Source organism: Solanum verrucosum, unplaced genomic scaffold (assembly GCF_900185275.1).
Source record: "Solanum verrucosum unplaced genomic scaffold, falcon-dt-bn FXZP01000256.1, whole genome shotgun sequence".
Taxonomy (NCBI): domain Eukaryota; kingdom Viridiplantae; phylum Streptophyta; class Magnoliopsida; order Solanales; family Solanaceae; genus Solanum; species Solanum verrucosum.
This window is the reverse complement of record NW_026020785.1, coordinates 665078-686135: the sequence shown is the minus strand read 5'-3', so window position 1 is coordinate 686135 and position 21058 is coordinate 665078.

Genomic DNA, 21058 nt, shown 5'->3' with positions numbered 1-21058 from the left:
ACGACCAGTGGTCTTGACCAAGGTTCATGGGAAAGCTCGTGAAGATACCTTCGGATGAGGGAGGCCAAGACAATTTTGCCAAGCCACTGCCCAAGGGACCACAGGTAAGACCACAGCTCGTGAGGTCCAGTCGTGGTGCCTGGCACCATGGTTGCCTAATGAGGGTCAAATTAGGAAATTCTTTGTTAGTTGGTTTTAAGTGGGGGTCATTTTATATGGATTTCATACACCTATATAAAGTATTTTAAGGCATTAACCACCCTAACTAAGTCACTAATTCCAAAACCCCAAAAGATCCCAAAGTTCTTCATCTCAAAAATCTTCTCTCTAGAAAAATCAAAACTTGAAGAAAAATAAAGCTTAGGTCAAGAACAAAGACTCCATTGTTGCAAGATTGTGTAAGGGCTTTGTTTCAAGGTATGTTAGATTATTCATCTATGGGTTCTTCCACCCATAAAGCCCCTTAGATTTCCCCCAATTGGGAAGAGAAACCCAATCTAAGCTAGGGTTTCTTCCTATGTTGTAGGTAGTGTTGGGCATGATTCCAATTGAGTGGCTAATACCTAATTATAATTGATTTAGAATGCAATTGTGATACTATGATGAATTTATGTGATTTCCAAGGTTAACTCTAGTGTAATTGAAAGAACTGATATCATGTGGGTTTATGCCATGAGAGGTAAAATTGTGGGTTCATATGTGATCTTCTAAAATTAATGTTAGGTGTAGTAGTTGTTCAGATTAGGAACATATAGACATGAATGAAACTAGATTTTAGTTTCTATGATGGATTATGATTAGTAAAGTTTAAATTGAACCTTTATGATCAATTATGACTAGAATCACCTACTAATGATGAATGCGATCAAAATTCCTTAAAATCTAGGTACGAATGATGGTTGTAAGAAGTCTAGCCTTGAGAGGAAGGCTTGTAATCATGAATGTTAGGGCTTTGAGAGCAAAGCTATTTTGATGTGATCTTGATGTGTATTGTTGAAAGTCTATTCTCAGTTACACACTTAGGCATAAATATGCTAGGAGGTGCAAGGTCATCTCACATAGAATTATTCTAGGTTGAAAAGCTAATCATCTAAAATGAATCAAAGCATGTTAGGCCAGAATAGCTTAAAGTTGTGATGTGTGAACCTTTTATGTATAGCATGACTTGGTAAGGCAAGGCCATCTTATGGTAGCTTAGGATTGAGGACATATACTCTCCTAAGAGTAGCTTGAATTAGCATTGTAATATGCTTTCATGGTAGCTTGACTTAGGGATAGTCATGGTAGCCTAGGATTGAAGACATATACTCTCCTAAGGGTAGCGAATGCCTTCATGTATAGCTTGACTTGGTTAGGCCAAGACCATTTCATGGTAGCTTAGGATTGAGGAACCATACTCTCCTAAGGGTAGCTTGCATTAGCATCATAGGATGTCTTGCATAGTAGCTAGGATGAACACTTGTATCTTTCCTTGAATAGCTTGGAATTGCATGATAGCATTCCCTCCATGGTAACTTGACTTAGAATAATGAAGTCAATTTAGCTAAATGATTAGTTTGGTCTAGCCTAGTATGGTGCTATTCCTTGGTAGCCTTGAAGTGATAACTCGTGATCATTCATGTGTGATGTCTTGCCTTGTACTAAGAAGAGAAATACCTTAAATGAATAGAGGCAAATAGTAAAGAGGGACTAGTCCCCAACTAGTGAGTATGCATGATAGCCTAAAGTGGTACTTAGTGTGTATAATAGTATGGGATGCTATTCATACATTGCACAAGTATGACATGAAGCTACTTATGAAGCGTGCTCTTATATGTTGTATGTTTAGCTTGGTTGTTGCTATAGTTGCCTTCCATGATATGATTGACTAAAGGTGATAGTTCCCTTGTCTATATGAAGTAAGCTAAGAATGAGACCAAATAATAGTAAGTATGCATATGGTGAATTCAATGTTATGCTTAGTGTGAATGGTATTATGGGATGCTATTAAAGCATTGCACAAGTATGCTTTGAGGTTACTTATGGGTATAGTACTCTTATGATATGGAAGCCTCAGACTTGACTATGCATATAGACTATGATTAAGATGTCCAAAAAGGGATAATTAGCTTGGATAGTATTATGGGATGATATTCTTGCCTTGCACAAGTATGCTTTAAGGTTACTTGAGAATAGTCTTTCTATGATGATATGAATAACTAAGAGTTGAGTAAGGCTTATATGATGTTTATGTTGGAGACTTCACTTATGATTATGATATTGTCTCTTATGCTTATAATTGATGTTTCATGAAGTTTTTCATATGATTATGTCTTATGTTGACTAACCCTTATTATATGCTCTTATAATATTATGTTAGCTAACATATTTAGTGCATTTTGTACTAACACAAACTTTTCCTACATTTTCATCAAATGTAGGGTTCGGAGATTTGAGTTCCAATCTTGAAGCTAGGTTTCTAAGGAGCAAAGGTGTGAAGATTTGGTGAGTCCTCATAGCTTCGTGGACAAAAACCACTATTTTCGTTATGTCTTTTATTTTTATGTTGAGGCTATTATATGGGCTATGTCCCAAGAGTTTTATTCTAAAGTTGTATTAGATGGTTTGAGACGAAAGTGTAGTAAAGACTTCTACTTGCATTTTTAAAAGACTATGATTGTATGGATAAAAGTTTTTAAAATTCCATACTTTTCTATTCTCTTATGTTATGATATGCTAAGGTGGTCCTTCTAATCCGTTCCCTATGGTTTTTCAGGGTATGGCTAATACAAGAGCAAATGCTAGGAGAGGTAACGAAGGCAATGGGGAGCAAGAGGTTCCTCTCAAAGTTCCACACCAAGCTCCTCCGCAAGCTCCAATTGATCCTCCGGATATGTCAAATGCAAAGATTATATCGGCCTTCTTAATATTGGCCCAAGCCATGATGACACAAGTGAATAGAGAGGTGGTAGCTCCGGTGAACCAACCCTCCAGAGTTTTGTGGCTCAAAGGTAGAAGAGAATCCTAATGGGTTCATAGAGGAGGTTTATAAGGTGCTAGCTATCATGGCGGTAACTTCGGTAGAAAAAGCGGAACTAGCCGCTTACCAATTGAAGGATGATACTCAAATATGATATGAATAACGAAAGGATGCTAGGCCGGTAGAAGCGGGTCCTATAGAGTGGGAAGTGTTTAAGAAGGCATTTCTTGATAGGTTCTTTCCCCGAGAGTTGAGGGAAGCTAAGGTGGAAGAATTCATCAACCTTAAGCAAGGTGTTATGAGTGTAAAAGAGTATTCCTTGAAATTTACTCTATTGTCTAAGTATGCTCCATATATGGTAGCGAGTCTGAGGGATATTGTAACAACCCTCAAAATGAAGTAGGATAAAGTAGAGCCTCACATGGGTTTTATGCATTAATAACTTGTTAAAATAATGAAGAATAGCCTTTTTAGTCAGTTTTAAAGAGTTTGGAAGTCAAACGTCAAGGGACGACCAAGGCGTTCAGAAACTAGTCTTTTACGCGTTGGTGTGTTCTAGTATGTTGTTCATGTCTTTATGTGTTGTTTGGAGTCTAAAATCAGTGGAGGTGACCCTAGTGTCTTAATAAATGGTTTTAGGGTCAAAACGTTTGGGTACGACTCCCCGGGACCACCCTCAGGGTTCCCGAGGAGGACCCCAACCCTTGGCCAAATAGGCTGCCAAGGCAACTTGAAAATGCACGTGGAGGGAGCATGTCCGCGTCGCGGACTAGCTCCACCATAGGCCAAATTTTTTGGTACGTGTCGCGGACTCTTCTGTCTCAAAATTTAATGTCCAAAAACTGGTGGGAACACCCCCGCATCGCGGACTCGTTTCCCGACGAAATCAGCGAAAATAGAACTCAAGTTTGACTTGTTTAAAAGGTCCAACTAAGTGAGGGTTGGTTTGGGTACTTTGGAAAATTATTATAAATGGTTATTCTACCTATTTTAGGATATTTTAAGTTGGTTAAAACCCCAAAACCTAGAATTAGACCCCATTCTTCAAATTAACCATTCCCTCTCAAAAATAGATTCGCTCAAAAACTCCATGAAGACCTTGATGAACCTCAAGCTAGAAGATGGGTTTTCAACTGATTTCTTATTCAATTTCATGGGTCTTCAATAATTAAGGTATGGTAACTCTTGATTCTTGAATAACCTCTCATTCAAGGAGTTCTATCAATGATTTTCAAAAGTGATTCAATGACCAAAATTCCCAATTTTCAATCTAAACATGGGTCCCTTGTCAAGCGATTTTCTAAATCATTCTATTGATGAATTAATGTGGAATTAAGGTTTTTAAGATAATTTTCAAAGGAATTCTTGAAGAACCCATAATCCCCAAATTCTCAAAAATTGGCCTATGATGTGGGTCTTTGTGAATATGATCTCTATTGGTGAAATTATGTTTAGATTAGATTGTATTGATGTTTCCTATGATTATCTATAATTATTCAGGTTGAATTGTTGGTATATTGATGAGTTGAGAATTATGGCCTTATGGGCAAAGTTATGGGTTGATCCTTTTTGTTTATAGAATTGTACTTAAATTATGTTCATGTTATTAAATTACATTGTTCATTCCTATTGCTATCTATTTCAATTGATTATGAATTGTTGAGGATTGATCCATGGTGATCATGGCTTGGAGAATTGGTAAGTTGACCTAACCTCTAGTCTATAGTATGAGAATTGATGTTGTGTGGTTTGGTCCACTTATGGTGGCGGTGTTTACTTCTTGTCTATCTATGCATGTTGAGATCATGGCCTTGAAGGCAATAGATGTGAAGTGAATTGATAATTTGATGCATATGTTTATGAAGTTGTGCTATGAAGGTTATGTATGAAATCCTCAATGCTAGCATGATGTTTAAAGTGTGTTGATGATGAGGAGTATAATGTGAATTATAATGTTAGGGATAAGGTGTGGTCTACATGATTGATTATGTTAAGTACTATTGTGGAATCACCCCTATATGAATGTGCGATCATATACATGGTAAGAGTACATATTTAATGTTGAATGTGTCCTTGTCTCCTATGATGAAGTGTGGGTGTGTGGTCTAGAATCTCTAAAGGCTTTATATGTGAATTGTTCATGAGTTGGGGACATTGTGAATGTGTTGTGATCCCTTGAAGGAAAGTGCACTCAATATCAATGTTGTTTATATTATGTAACTATGAGGACCAAAATGCACACACACACTCTACATGTAGCTATGAATATGATGTGTTATGGTGTCTATTGAAAGGTTAACTCTTATATGCACCATTACATCTTATTATGCATGCAAAGTGTATGTTTAACAAGGTATGGGTATGTGTTGTATAAAGGTGTTTATGTGAAAGGCTTTCTCACATATGTACACACACACATGAATGAATGAATTAGGTTTATGATAATCTAGTGAAAGTCTCTTGAAAGGTTTCCTCAATTGTACTCTAAACTAGACTATGTTATGAATATGGTATGACTATGTGAAAGGTCATTCTCACATAATGTTGGTTCTATGGTGAAAGGTCATTCTCATCTTAGAAACCTTTGAGCTATGTGATATGAGGGATTAAGTCCCTAAAGCCTATTTTATGAACTAATGTTAAATAAAGGCTTAAAGATGTTTAAAAAGGGAGTTGGAGCTTAGCACTGAGTGAACATGAAAAATGAGAGTGGGGATTCACGTTTGGCAAGTTTGGATTCCCACAAGAGAACCCCACGTTTAGCAAGTCCGGGTTCCCAATATAGATGTTGTCTCATGAGATGGAAACCTCCACGCCTAGCAAGTCAAGGTTTCTAGTAGCAATCTCCTTGTTCCATAACTACGTCCCCCCGTAGGTCTTAGCTTAGTGGATCCACTAGATAGCTATTATGTATGTAGGTCCTACCTTGGCAAGTAGTACCCTCTCTTTTCTGTGTGGGAGTAGAACATCGGATTCCATGTAGCTCACATGGTCTATGTCGGTTATGCCAATGTATCCCGAAAGTTAAGAAATGAACTATGATAAGAATATGAACTCTAGTCATGATTTCTTGAAGAGTTACTTAGTGTAGGTAGGACTATGGACCCTACTTATGCATTGCACAAGTGGACTCTAAGGGAGGTTATGATTAGGCTCTTTATGTAATGAAGACTATGGTCTATGTATGTTAATATGAAAGCATGTTAAGGTTGACTTTACTTATGTCAAGACATGAAGTATGATTATGCATGTGAATTACACTTATGACTTCTTAATGGGTTTGCTTAGTATATGTGGGGGTATGGGACTCCATGTGTACATTCCACAAGTGAGCTTGTGAAGGGGTTGTGAGGGTGGTTTACCTATGATATGAACTAAATGGGTTATGACTAATGAGATAGTAAATGAATGAGTCCTTATATGATGTTATGAAGTATGTTGGTCTTATGTCTAATGTTAAATGAAGATGTTATGACTTGTTAATATGATGTGCCTAGTCTATGGTGGCTTCCTAGGAACACTTGGTGTGAGTAGGATTATGGGATGCTACTTGCACATTGCACTAGTGTGACTTGGGGGTTGTCTTAGGTGATGGTTCCTATGTGAAGACTATGCCTTATGGTGTTTTATGGCTTTATGAGTATATGTGGTTAGATTGATGAAGGCTATATGTAAGTTCACCTTTGGTAACCTTAAGGTGATACATTGCACCAAGTATTCCCTAAGGATTGCTTGAGGAAAGGAATTAAGATAAAGCGGAAGGTAATGTATTGTATACATTGAATGTGCCTAAAATGTTATAAGTGGCTCTATGTGCTATTATGAATGCTTTCCATGTATATGATGATGTATGTGGTTTATATTGTTCCTATTGTACGAAATGTTCTTAAAGTTCTCTAAAAAGGCATGATGCATGGTTTCCAACCTAAAGGGCCTTTCCTAGAAGTGATGAGCTTGGCTTACTATTCCCAATATCGGGTGTGTCCTTAAAGATTCAAGGACCTTTATGTTAAAGAGTTTCCTTAAGTTCAATGTACTAGACACTAGTTTCTTTTGTATTGTAAGGGTTGTGTCCCTCTTGTGTTATAGTCGTGTTATAAGATGGCTACCTTGAGACGTAGTACTCCGATTGTGTATTACAAATTTAAATGAGGTGACTTTTTAAGTCTTGTGTTATATTATGAAAAAGTTTTAAAATTTTCCGTTATTTTTGTATGATAAATGCTATGACGAATGCTAAGGGATCGTATAATACCTCGAGAGGTCGAATACGCCAGTAACGACTAGGGGGTGCTCTCGGGTCGTTACAAATATGATGAGTAGGATTTTGATGGGGGTGTCCACCATAGTAGCAAAAGAATGTCGTACGACAATGCTCCATGATGATATGGATATCTTATGTCTTATGGTGTATGCTCAACAAATGGAGGAAGATAAACTCCAAGAGGAAAAATCTAGGGAGAAACAGAGGTATATGATGGATAATGATAAGTGCTTTCATGATGGGTCTGATGGACATGGTAACTCTAGAAATCGACAAAAGTTTTCCGGACAAGGCTTTTCTAATGCTCCTAAGTATAAGGATGAAATGGTGTCTACCCCTAGGCAACAAGGGGTTGGTAATGAGTCCCTATGGCCCCCTTGTTCTAGGTGTGGTAAGAAACATGAGGGTAGGTGTTTGGCCGGTAGAGAAGGGTGCTTTGGTTGTGGTAAGAGTGGCCAAAAGATGAAAGATTGCCCAAAGGCAAGGACTACAAGAATAAAGGGTAAGCAAGTTGCCACTAGTGGTTCGGATGAGAGTGCTCAACAGAAGAATAGGTTTTATGCTCTCCAATCTGGAGAAGATCAAGAGTGACATCCTGATGTTGCTACCGGTATGTGTTTTATGCTTTAGTAGATTCTGGATTATTTCTCTTTTGTGACTTGATATGTTAGACTTTGAAGTTGTCCTTAGTATGAATGATGTTTAGGAGAATTTGTGTAGGCTTACTCCCAAGGGGGAGATAGTGTACCTATCTAATAGGGTTATTGTGTGTTTATGTGTTGCCATGATTTCCTTATATGCATTGTTTGGCCTCATGTTGTGGTGCATTTGAGTAGAGTTGCATATAGACTTCATGAAATGAATTAATGAGCATGTTTTAGCTAGGAGATGCTAGCTCCTCCTTTAATATGAGTAGATATGAAGTTCATGCATTTTTGGGTTGTTAAATGTAGTTTCCTACTCCCTTGTGTTGCATTGAGCATTTTTAGCTTGGAGTTGAAGTTGTCCTTCTTGGTTGTGTGCATTTAGATGAATTGCATGCATGATTGGATGCTAGTCTAGAGTCGTTTCCTTTAAGAAGTGTTTGGAATCGTCATTCGAGGACGAATGATCCCAAGGGGGAGATATTGCAATACCCCGGAAACTAGTAGACTAGACTAGAGCTTTACGTAAAGGTTTCAAGGTTGAAACAAGGGCTAGAATCATAAACTGATTTCCCGTAGCTTAGTAGACCATCTAGGGTTTAGTTGAGGGCTACAAGAGTCGAGGATAAAAGGCAAGTGCTAAGGCAAAGGGCCAAGGCCCAAGCCAAAGGCCAAGGCTGCCCCAAGCTTGGAGCACACTGCCTCAAGTCCACGACCACCCCCATGGCCAATGGTGTGGACCACGGCTCGTGGTGTGGTTCGTGAAGACAAGGCAGTAGCTTTCTAAGGGCTGCCTCAAAGTGGAACACCTTCACGAGCCAATTCACGACCAGTGGTCTTGACCACGATTCGTGGGAAGGCTCATGAAGATGCCTTAGGATGAGGGAGGCCAGGACACTTTGGCCAAGACACTGCCTAAGGGACCACAGCTGGTGAGGTCCTGCCGTGGTGCCTGGCACCATGGCTGCCTAATGAGGGTCAAATTAGGAAATTCATTTTTAGTTGGTTTTAAGTGGGGGTCGTTTTATATGGATTTTATACACCTATATAAAGTATTTTAAGAAATTAACCACCCCAACCAAGTCATTAATTCCAAAACCCCATAAGATCCAAAAATTCTTCATCTCAAAAATCTTGTCTCTAGAAAACTCATGACTTGAAGTAGAAGACAAAGCTTAGGTCAAAAACAAAGACTCCATTGTTGCAAGCTTGTGTAAGGGATTTGGATCAAGGTATGTTAGCTTATTCATCTATGGGTTCTTCCACCCATAGAACCCCTTAGATTTCCCCCAATTGTCTAGAAAAAACCAATCTAAGCTACAGTTTCTTCCTATGTTGTGGGTAGTGTTGGGTATGATTCCAATTCAGTGGATAATACCTAATTATGATTGATTTAGCATAAAATTGTGATATTATGATGAATTTATGTGATTTATATGGTTAACCCTAGTCTAGTTGGAAGAATTGATATCATGTGGGTTTATGCCATGAGAGGTGAAATTGAGGGTTCATAGGTGATCTTCTAAAATTAATGGCATGTGTAGTAGTTGTTCAAGATTAGGAACATATAGACATGAATTAAACTAGATTTTAGTATCTATGATGGATCATGATTAATAAAGTAGAAATTGAACCTTTATGATCAATTATGACTAGAATCACCTACTAATGAAGAATGTGATAAAAATTCCTTGAAATTTAGGTATGAATGATGATTGTAAGAAGTCAAGCCTTGAGAGGAAGGCTTGTTATCATGAATATTAGTGTAACAATCGGGTTCTGTCGTTATAGAAAATCCAACGAGGAAAATTTTTGGGTCAGAAAACTTTTCCATAGTAACTTGAAATTTTCCAACCTAGTCCAGATTTGGACGAAATCAAAGTCTTTAAGGTGTAGGGAAATCTGGTAACAATCGGGTGATTTAATTATGGTTTTGATTACATGAGTAGTTAGATAAATTGTTAAGGAATCTGTACGACTTTACGGAATTGAATTCGGGTGAGTAGAGCTCCCAGAATCGATCTTAGTGTGAATGGTATTTTCTGAGCGTCGTTCGTAAAAAGTGTGTTGTGAAATGGGGGTCTTGGAATTATTAAAATAGCTCACTGTTTCATGCAAGCCACTTTGGCGGTGGTTTTGGTTGCTCTGGCGGTGCCGCTGAAGCAAAGTGAGGGTCGCTGTGGCGGGCCAGACGCAACTTAAAGTCGTAAATAAACCCCTAAACGACTTTATTCTGCAATTTTCAATTTTTAGATCTAAGGAAGGAACCCAGGTGACTCTTGACAGTTTTCCACCATTCTTAAGGCTAAAGGTAAACTTTTCACTCCCCGAATCCATTTTTTGATCCGTAGAATGTGATAAAATGGGTAATTATTGATGTGGGAGGGTTTTGAATTTTAAACCATGGTGGAAAAAACCGTAATTTAGATACTTGGGATCATGGGTATGATCTAGGGTTGTTAGAATTGTTAGTAATCGAGGTAATTAGTGATTGTTTATTGCTTCCTATGTTATTATGATTGTTTGTAGACCAAGAACAAGCGAAACAAATCCGGAAAGGGAAGGATCAAGTTTCTTACGGTTTCAAGCTTGTTTCGAGGTAGGTGATGCTTGTGATTCTATGATTGTGTGATATATGTTTGTTCTTGCTTCATTATGATACAATGAGATAGATGAATGATGATTGACATGAAATCATGACTTAAATGTATGATCTTGAGAATATACTTGTGATTGTGATTGTGGTGCGTTGAATGGATTAGTTGCCACGTTCCCGCATACCTAATTTGGATCGGTTGCCACGTTCCGACACAATCATTGGATCGGGTACCACGTTCCGGTATGCCAACTGTTTGGGTTTGGGTTCCATTAGAGGACCAATGACTTGTCATAATTGTGTATCTTAAGAAATGTGAAGTTGTTCATTGTTCGTAAATGTTGATAATATTGTATATGTTCGATATATGCATGTGATTATATTGTTGTAATGACTGATATATGTTGCACTTAGTGGGATAGTCATGTAATCCTACCAGTACACAGTTGTTGTGTACTGATACTGCACTTGCTCTTCTTTTTGTTGAGTACAGGGCATTTTATGGCAGCTATTGACAGACCTCGCTTAGAAGATCAATGATCATTCGAATTCAAGGGTAAGCCAATTCTTCCGGGCAGCCATGAGTTCTCCTTTCATCTATGTCTACATTTCGGACATAGACTTTTCTAGTTAGTTATTAGTTCATTAGTTTGGGTACATTGACTTTCAGGTTCTAGGCATTACTTCTGCAATGTTAGTTCATTATTGTTAGATTTTGTTGGAGTTTATGGGAACTCTATTTCTTTCCTTAGTATTTAACTTGCTTATGTAACTTAAATGCTTTAGTTTTTGGTTTAGTTGTTTGGTTGGGGTTGTAGTAGTGGTTCTCCCACCGGAGGGTTAGTGTAGGTGCCAATCACGACGGTATGGGTTGTGACAGTTAGGGCTTTGAGAGAAAAGCTATTTTGATGTGATCTTGATGTGTATTGTTGAAAGTCTATTCTCAGTTACACACTTAGGCATAAATATGCTAGAAGGTGCAAGGTCATCTTACATAGAATGATTCTAGGTTGAAAAGATAATCACCTAAAATGAATCAAAACATCTTAGACTAGAATAGCTTGAAGTTGTGATGTGTGAACCCTGCATGTATATCTTGACTTGGTAAGACAAGACCAATTCATGGTAGCTTAGGATTGAGGACATATACTCTCCTAAGAGTAGCTTGATAGCATTGTAAGATGCTTTCATGGTAGCTTGACTTAGGGATAGTAATGGTAGCCTAGGATTTAGTACATATACTCTCCTAAGGGTAGCTTGAAATAGCATTGTAGAATGCCTTCATGTATAGCTTGACTTGGTTAGGCCAAGACTATTTCATGGTAGCTTAGGATTAAGGAACCATTCCTAAGGGTAGCTTGCATTAGCATCATAGGATGTCTGGCATGATAGCTAGGATGGAACACTTGTATCTTTACTTTAATAGCTTGGACTTGCATGATAGCATGCCCACCATGGTAGCTTGACTTAGAATAATGAAGTCATGTTAGCTAAATGATTAGTATGGTCTAGCCTAGTAGGGTGTTATCCCTTGGTAGCCTTGAATTGATAACTTGTGATCATTCATGTGTGATGTCTTTCCTTGTACTAAGAAGAGAAGTACTTTAAATGAATAGAGGCAAATAGTAAAGAGGGACTAGTCCCCAACTAGTGAGTATGTATGATAGCCTAAAGTGGTACTAAGTGTGGATAGTAGTATGGGATGCTATTCATACATTGCACAAGTATGACTTGAAGCTACTTATGAACTGTGCTCTTGTATGTTGTATGTTTAGCTTTGTTGTTGCTATAGTTGCCTTCCATGATATGATTGACTAAAGGAGATAGTTCCCTTGTCTATATGAAGTAAGCTAAGAATGAGACCAAATAAATAGTAAGCATGCATATGGTGACTTCAAGGTTATGTTTAGTGTGAATGGTATTATGGGATGTTATTCATGCACTGCACAAATATGCTTTGAGGTTACTTATGGGTATATTACTCTTATGATATGGAAGCCTAAGACTTGACTATGCATATAGACTATGATTAAGATGACAAAAAAGGGATACTTAGCTTGGATAGTATTATGGGATGATTCTTGCATTGCACAAGTATGCTTTGAGGTTACTTGAGAATAGTCCTTCTATGATGATATGAATGACTAAGAGTTGAGTAAGGCTTATATGATGTTTATGTTGGAGACTTCACTTATGATTCTGATATTGTCTCGTATGCTTATAATTGATGTTTCATGAAGTATTTCATACGATTATGTCTTATGTTAACTAACCCTTATGATATGCTCTTATGATATTATCCTAGCTAACAAAATTTAGTACATTTTGTACTAACACATACTTTGCCTACATTCTCATCAAATGTAGGGTTCGGAGATTTGAGTTCCAATCTTGAAGCTAGGTTTCTAAGGAGCAAAGGAGTGAAGATTTGGTGAGTCTTCATAGCTTCGAGGACAAAAGCCACTATTTCCTCTATGCCTTACCCTTTCCTTTTCCTTTCCCACCCGTTGTAGGAAGTTTGGTTGCCTTTGATTTAGATGTTGTTGCATCCTCATTTATGATGATCCTTTCGCCCGCTTCAAGGGTGGCATGTTTTTCCCTTGAACTTTGGGGCCAACCATATCAGCGAAAAACATCGAAAAGTGTTATAGACCGTTCAAGAAAATTGCAGAAATCAAGTTAGAGAAAGACTCGCCGAACCAGTCAGCGAGTCAGATTGGGCTTGCCAAAAGGATCAGCTTGAAAATTTCCAAAACTAAGGTATGTCGGCGATGCTCAGGACCTTTCGGCGAATCGTCGACACCAATCGGCGAGCTTAGACTAGCCTGCCGAATATTACAGTGCATTTTACGGGTTAGGGGCGCAGAATGGGCGATCGAAGGAAAATTTCTGTGAGCTCATGCTTCCCACTGAAAGTTACAGACTCAATTAAACCAAAACAAGAAATTAAGGGCGGTCAAAGGGGGACTTTGGCGAACCGCCAAACCATTTAGAGAGCTCGACGCAGCTCGCCAAATGGTCCAACGTGCCAATTTTCAACACTGTTTCCCAAAATCAAGCCTGTAGCCTCAAAGTCAAAAACCAACACATACACTATGCAATTAATACCAGACCCATATGACCTATTCCTTCGGGGTACTCAGACTTTCCCCGATTTAGCCAAAATTGGCCAATTGACGACTTTTGTCCTTAAGAATGACGTCAAACGCTCCATCATTGGGAAAATTACGTAACTTGGCAGTAATCGGGGTTACTCAGACTTCACCCAACTAGCAAAACAAAACTACAATTTAGATTAGTAAAGCATAAACTAAGAATAACCAAAAAATTTACTTAACTAAGAATTTCCAAATAACACCACTCCCCGACAGTAGCGCCATTTTGATGTTTGCATATTCAACTACACGTCTTATAGTTCGGGTGTCTACGATCGTGCAATAATATAGTAACCCAACCGAGGGTTGGGGTCATGTCCCAAGGGAGTGATTTTGAGAATCAATAGAAAATTAGAATTAAGTTCTAACTAGTCGTAGTTAAAGATATTAACGATTAAAAACATTATAAATCGAAAGGGGGTGACACAAAAGTATCAAATATCAATTTGGGGGTTTTGTCACAAGTATGTAAAAGCAACAAAATGACAAGAAAATCAAGTATGGGGAAAAAGTTCTTGGGGTGTGACTGAAATACAAGTTGAGACAAATAGTTGGGTACATGCTTTCGATAGGAAATTTTCAAGATAATAGTGACTAGGATAAGCTTTAGATGGAAATAAGTTCCCTCTCGGGCAACTTACCCTGTTTCAAATGTGCTCCTCTCGGACACTCATTTGCCACATGAAGACCAGCATACGCCTTACCCCACTCACTTTCTCGAGCTGAGTATTAGGATATGGGACTAGGGCTTACACTTATAGGCTGAACCTCATGTCGACCCTCTCCTTAGGCCATCGGTCTAGTGGTCTTGGTTTCGCGACCTCCCTCTCAGGCAAGCCGAAAACGCATGGGTGGCTTTGTATTTGCATCTACAAACCCATTAAATTAAACAACAAACACTAGGTGAAATCACCATTAAAATACATCTAAACTATCAGCAAGCAAGACCCAAAAATAATATCAACACATATTTGCTAAATCACACCTCGAGAATGGGGGGTTTTTAGCCACACATCAAGTGATAGAAATTTATACCTAAATGAGTTTGCATTCAAATTGGTATGAAGATTTAAGTCTTGTTACAGTCTAAGAATGAAGAATCCGAGAGACCCAACACCAAATCTTGAAGATGAAAACCCTCTTCTCCTTCAAGTCTTCAAAACCCTCTCCAAACTTGAGAGAATAAATGCTAAAAAGTACTATTCTAAAGTGAAAATTATAATAATAGTTCGACTCCAAACAATTAATAAAGATTTCAGTAATTATAAACTTCAGATTTGTGCTGCAGCGGATCGTTCAACGAGGTTAGTCGGAATCGCCGATTAACTTGGCGATTCACCCTTTGGTGTAGTTCATCTCCATCTTGCACTAGCCTTCAGCATCTTCGTGCTCTGTGTCATTGGGCGACATAATAATGCTTTGCGGAACTATTCGGTGAAACGCTGACTACTCTTTTCATCGCCTTTTTGATCCTTCTCCTTTAGGGCTTTGTGTGCTGGAACAAAGGGTGGAAAGCGTCCCTTCAGCAAATCGCCAAGCATGGTGGGCGATGCTCAGGCTTCAGCTTCTTCATTCTTTTCAGCCTTTTTGTTCCTTTTTGCACCTAAGTGTCTATGCATCCGCTAATACTTCAAATACATGAAACTTAAGTGTTTTCATAAGATATTAAGAATAAATAAGCATTTCAGGACACTATTTCTGTTAAAATAAAGCCCTAAATGAGTCCAATTTATGGACTGATCATGGATCGCCGAGTTGATCGGCAATCCCGACTAACGGCGCCGAATGATCTACTATAGCACAGATTTTTGAAAACTATAAATACTCGTTGTGAGATGTAGCTTAATATCAGATTTTTAATATATAATTTTTAACATAGAATTTTGAGTTCTAAGTTTGGAGAGGGTTTTGAAGAACTTGAAGATTCAAAGGGTTTCAACTCCAAGAATTTGGACTTGGGTCTTGTAGATTCTTCACTCTTGGCTTGTTTTAAGACTTAATCTTGCATACCCATTGATGGAAACTGAGATTGGTATAACTTTTCATCTCTTTTACATGTCTAGCTAAAACCCCAATTCTTAGGGTGTGATTTTGTGAATATGGGTTAGATTATCTGTTAGGTCTTGCTTGTTGATGATTTATTTGTTGTTTAGATGTGATTTCGTTTAGTAGTTTTGGTGGAACTTAATGAAATTGTACTTGCAAATACTATTTCACCTTTGTGCTTTTGGCTTGCTCAAGAGAGAGATCGTAAAACTAAGACTACTAAATGGATGGCCGATGGGATTGGATGGTCATGAGGTTCAGCTCGAGAGAGTGAACCCTAGTCCTTCTCCTACACACTCAGCTCGAGAGAGTGAGTGGGCAAAGACGGAGGTTGTTCTTCATGCGGCAACTCGGTGTTCGAGAGAAATCGAGTTGATTCGGGGTAAGATGCTCGAGAGAGAATTTACCCCCACTATAGTCTAGCCTAGTCACAAATATTCAACGGATTTATTATCAAAAGCATGTACCCAATAGTTTAGTCTATCTAGTATTCCTATTACATCCCAAGAACCCCCATCTCCTTGATTAGTACTCTTTGCATTTTTGTTGTTTTTGTTTACTTGTGACAAACCCCCATTGATAAGTGACGCTTGCGTCACCCCCTTAGATTTAACATGTTTGTATTCGAAAATGTTTTTAGCTATGATTAATTAGAACTAAATTTTATTTTTCTATTAATTCTCAAGCCCACTCCCTTGGGACTCGACCCCAACCCTTGGTTGGGTTACTTTACTATTGTACGATCATAGACACTTGCATTGGAAGTTGTGTCTTGATTACGCAAACATCAAGCACCAACTTCTTAATCCTCAGCCACGTCTCGTGGATTGGCTCACCTTCCAAGCATTTTAAACCTTGGATACTATCCCTTAGAGTAGGCTAGACTATAAGAGAGATAGTTTTCTCTCGAACAACTATCCCAAATCAGGTGATTTCTTTCGAACATCAACAAGCATGACAATGAAGAACATCCCACACCTTAATTCATTCACTCTTTCAAGCTAGATGGGTAGGATTAGGTTTAGGATTCACTCTCTCGAGTTGAACCCAACTCAACCCAATACCTACAAATCATTAATCAATAATCTTAGTTCTAAAACTTCTCTCTCGAGCAAGCCAAGAACACAAAAATAGAACTGCATTTGCAAGTACAATTCATAAATGGAACAACAATTAATGATTAAACTCACTTTAATTTAGCATTTAAACTAGTAATTAACAATACCCATAAACTAATTCAACCCATAATCACATAATCACACCCCAAGAATTGGGGTTTTAGCCAAACATCATAAAAGAGTAAAAACAATTACCAAATCGATTAGCCATCAATTGGGTAAGAGTAATTTAGCCTTTAGAATGCTCAAAATCGAAGAAAATCAGTAACCCACTTGCAAAATCTCCGAATTGAATCTCCAAAATCCTTCAAGTCTACTAAGAAACTATGAAAAACTTAAGAGAGAAGTATTCTAAACTAATTTTGCCTAAGTCAGCATAAATCAGCATAAATTCACTTACTAAATTAACTGTTCAAAATCTATTTTATAAACGCCAAAAAAAGCCACGAAGGGTCATTAGACGAAGTAAGTCGGGTTCGCCGAACCACTCGGCGAACCACCCAATGCTCTCTTCTATCGCCTTTTTGCCTTGGCATTCAACATCCTCAAGTCCTGTAACTTTGGGCGATCTCTCTTTGCATCGAGGAACTACTTGGTGATTCGCCGACTGCCCCTTTTTGTCGCCGACTTGGTTTCTTTCCTCAGGATTGGCACACTGGAACTTTAGGCGGTCAAATTAGCAACTCGGCGATTCACCAAGTGCTCTTGGCGATCACCAAGCTTGCCTTTCTTCATTTCTTCAGTTTGTTCTGTTCCTTTTTGCCTGTTAGTGTCCTTGCTTTGTTCCTCAATCTATATACCTAAAAATCAAGGCTTTAACATTAGTTTATGGCACAAATTAAGCATTTGAGGACACTAAATCTATATAAACAGAGCCCCAAATGAGTCCAAATTTCGGACTCATCAAATATATTTGTCCTTTTCCCTAAAATATGAGTTAAGTCGTATGCATCTTTTTTTTAAAAAAAATTCTAACAAAACTTTTAACATTTGTCTTGGCCCTTTTAAAATAACTAGTTTTTCGACACATGTGTTGCACGTAATTATCAATTCAGAAAATTGAAGCGAAGTTTTGAATAATTGCACGAAAACATATATATATATATATATATATATATATATATATATATATATATATATATATATTAATGAAAATATATATCTCATAAAAATTAGCTATTAAATAAATAATAAAATTAAACTAATACAGACTTCAACTGGCGTTATTAGAAGTCATTTGAACTTTTCTTCGTCAAAATTACTGAAATATTAACAAATAGTAAATTACTAAAATAAAAGGGCAATGTTTACATAGTAACAACTATTTTGAAGCAAACTTCCTGACAATCTAAATCACATAAGTAACATTGATAAATAAAGTCATTCTCTTATCTTGAGAATAAAAAAATAAATCATGAAAATTCTCTTACTCATGAGGAGTTTAATAATTTTGGAAAAAGATATTCAGAAACATATATCTACATCACAAGAGAAAGTGTTAACAAAAACAAATGAATTTATACTACATCATGTTAACTTCATATATTGGAACATTACATACTATTGTATATACTAAGCAAAAATATAATTATTATATCATCAGAATTATTTTTCTCAAGTACTTGAGGTTAAGGAATATACACACTTATGATAGAACAATTTACTTCATCAAAATAGTGGTATCTCATATTCCGCTAAACTTTGAACTCACTCAATGACAATAAATCACGCAAAAAAATTAAAATGCAAGAAGAAAAAGAGTAGAAGATTAAAAAAATTGTGGTTGAAAAATGAGAGGAAACCCCTCTATTTATAGTCAACAAATGGTTGTTTGAACAAGTGTTTATTGTGTCTTATCTGAAAAGTCATTACCTTTCCAAGAAGTCACAACCCTTTGGAAAAGTCGCAACTTATTGAAAAAGTCAAAACTATTTGGAAAAGTCACAACTCATGGGAAAAGTCACAACTTATCGAAAAATCACAACCCTTTGAAAAACATCACAACTTATCGAAAAATCACAACCCTTTGAAAAAAGTCACAACCTAAGTTAGGGATATTATAGTAATTTAACATTGAAGTTAGGAGTTCATGCTTTTAAGGTAATATAGATATAGATGTTTCTTCTTCCTTTTGAAAGCAGTGTTTTAAAAGAAATTTTTGGACCCAAACTACTGCACTTTTAATCTCTCAAAGTATGCATTTTAAGTTATTAAACTTAAACTTTAAACACTTGGTTTATAAAAAAAATAGGTATATAATATTTGAAAATATCACTCCAAGTTAAACTTCTTGGAAAAGCTATGCTTTTATAAATGAGGGAAAATAATGTTAACGAATAACCTATTGAGAAATTATCGTCTAAATTAAATAATTATCAAATGTCTAAAGGGATATAGGTGATTTAAAAGGATATGACATAGGTCTAATATAAGGGCCTACTGCCCTACTTGTTTACTTAAAAATAGGTATTTTTAAAGATATATATCTTAGCCTTAAGTAATTCTAAAGGGTAATTATTTTAGTCATGAAACTAGCTTCAAATTCATTTGGGAATCCTAAACGATGAGTTTCCCTTTTCCTCAACTTAAAGGCCTAAATGAATATTATTTTAGCCCTTAGAAGCTTCATTGGGGGTTCTAAACTATAAGTTTTGTTTTCCTTAACTTAAGAGGCCTAAGTGAAAGGCCTAAATGAATATGGATAAGTAAACTTAAGACGTCAACTTTTTTTCCAAAAGAAAAAGATATTTTCTATCATTTGTTCTAAAAGTGTTACCAAAAGTTTATAAACTTTCAATCTTGTTAATGGATACTATTAGCTCACACAAAGAATCTTCAAAATAAAAGACAAGCCATTTAATATATCAAAACTTAAAGAGTTATGGAGAGATATGTAAGAATTAGTTAGTATATCACAATAATATAATTAAATGTCATAAAGGGGCCTAAGAAACGTTAGACTCCTAATTCACGCGACTCCGAGCATTGCGATGATCCTAATTGTTGTTGGCCTAATAATTTAGGCCAAAACGAGTTCCAAAGTAGAAACTCCAGCTCTCCGGTTGTACATGAAACATAAGAAGAAGGAAAGATTAGAAATTTTATATTGAAGTAAAAAACTTAACATAACTTGAATCACAAAACAAATTATCATACAATACTTTCTCAAATTTTAAACACGTGCTAAGCATACTACAGAAAACTTGTTTGTCAATAATAAAATTCCTAAGGAATATGTACCGCCATTTTAAACAAATCAAGCTACATGATTAACAAAAATAGAATTTGAGCAATACAGCATGAACACTTATAAGATCTATCATACGTGTGACCACAAACCTTTGGTCGATGGTTAGAGGTTACCATTTGGTTTACATTACTCTTACTCATTTGGTTGTATCCAATAAAAAAATCAATGAATACGTCTGGTTCTATAGGTTATGGGTAGATTTCAAGCTTGAGTAATCATGAACGATTTTGTTGACTTAACAAAGAGCAATTTCTCATCTTAGTACACACAAGCATCCAAAGATAATCCCAGAAAGTAGAAGAAGATAACTAGTATTGGCATTCTTATTTAGCCTTTATTCAGACCTTGGACAAGTAAGTATTCTTAAGCAAATGTGTGTTGATTCCAATAAGTTTAGGCATGAGATGAGGGCTGCTACTCCTCACTTATATTTATTCTCTTTATATGTATACATAAGAAAATGTTTAAGCAGGCATCAATTCATTATTGTCCATTTTCAAGTTTAAATCTCTTAATCAAACTAGCAACAGAGGAAAAGTGCAGATAAATCTTAAAAACAACGGTTATGTATGTTATGTGTCACAAGAGGAAGTATATAATAGTGAAAATAAGACAAAATAAATAACCTGAGACTTATTTTACAATCTACCAAATCAATTTAATTCATGCTTTGATGTTTCAATAAAAGGGTATCTCCCTATAATCACCGCCTGAATGTTCTCAATCAAAACTAAGTGAAAATATATTAACAAGAAGACATTTTACTCGATACGCCTAATCGCTGATCAAGACAAATTCAATCCTGTGTGAGCCAAGTTCAAAATGAAATGTGATAGCAAAGTGAAGACATACTTCTCCAATTAATTAACACCCAAATATAAATATATTTCTCAATTGGAAAAGTTCGATTTTATTTCAGAACATGATAATATGTTGCGGTGCTTAGAAATTTGAACACAAATTCATAATATATTCTAATCAATCAACTGATCTTGCATAGAGTAGCAAACTAGAGCTTTTACGTCA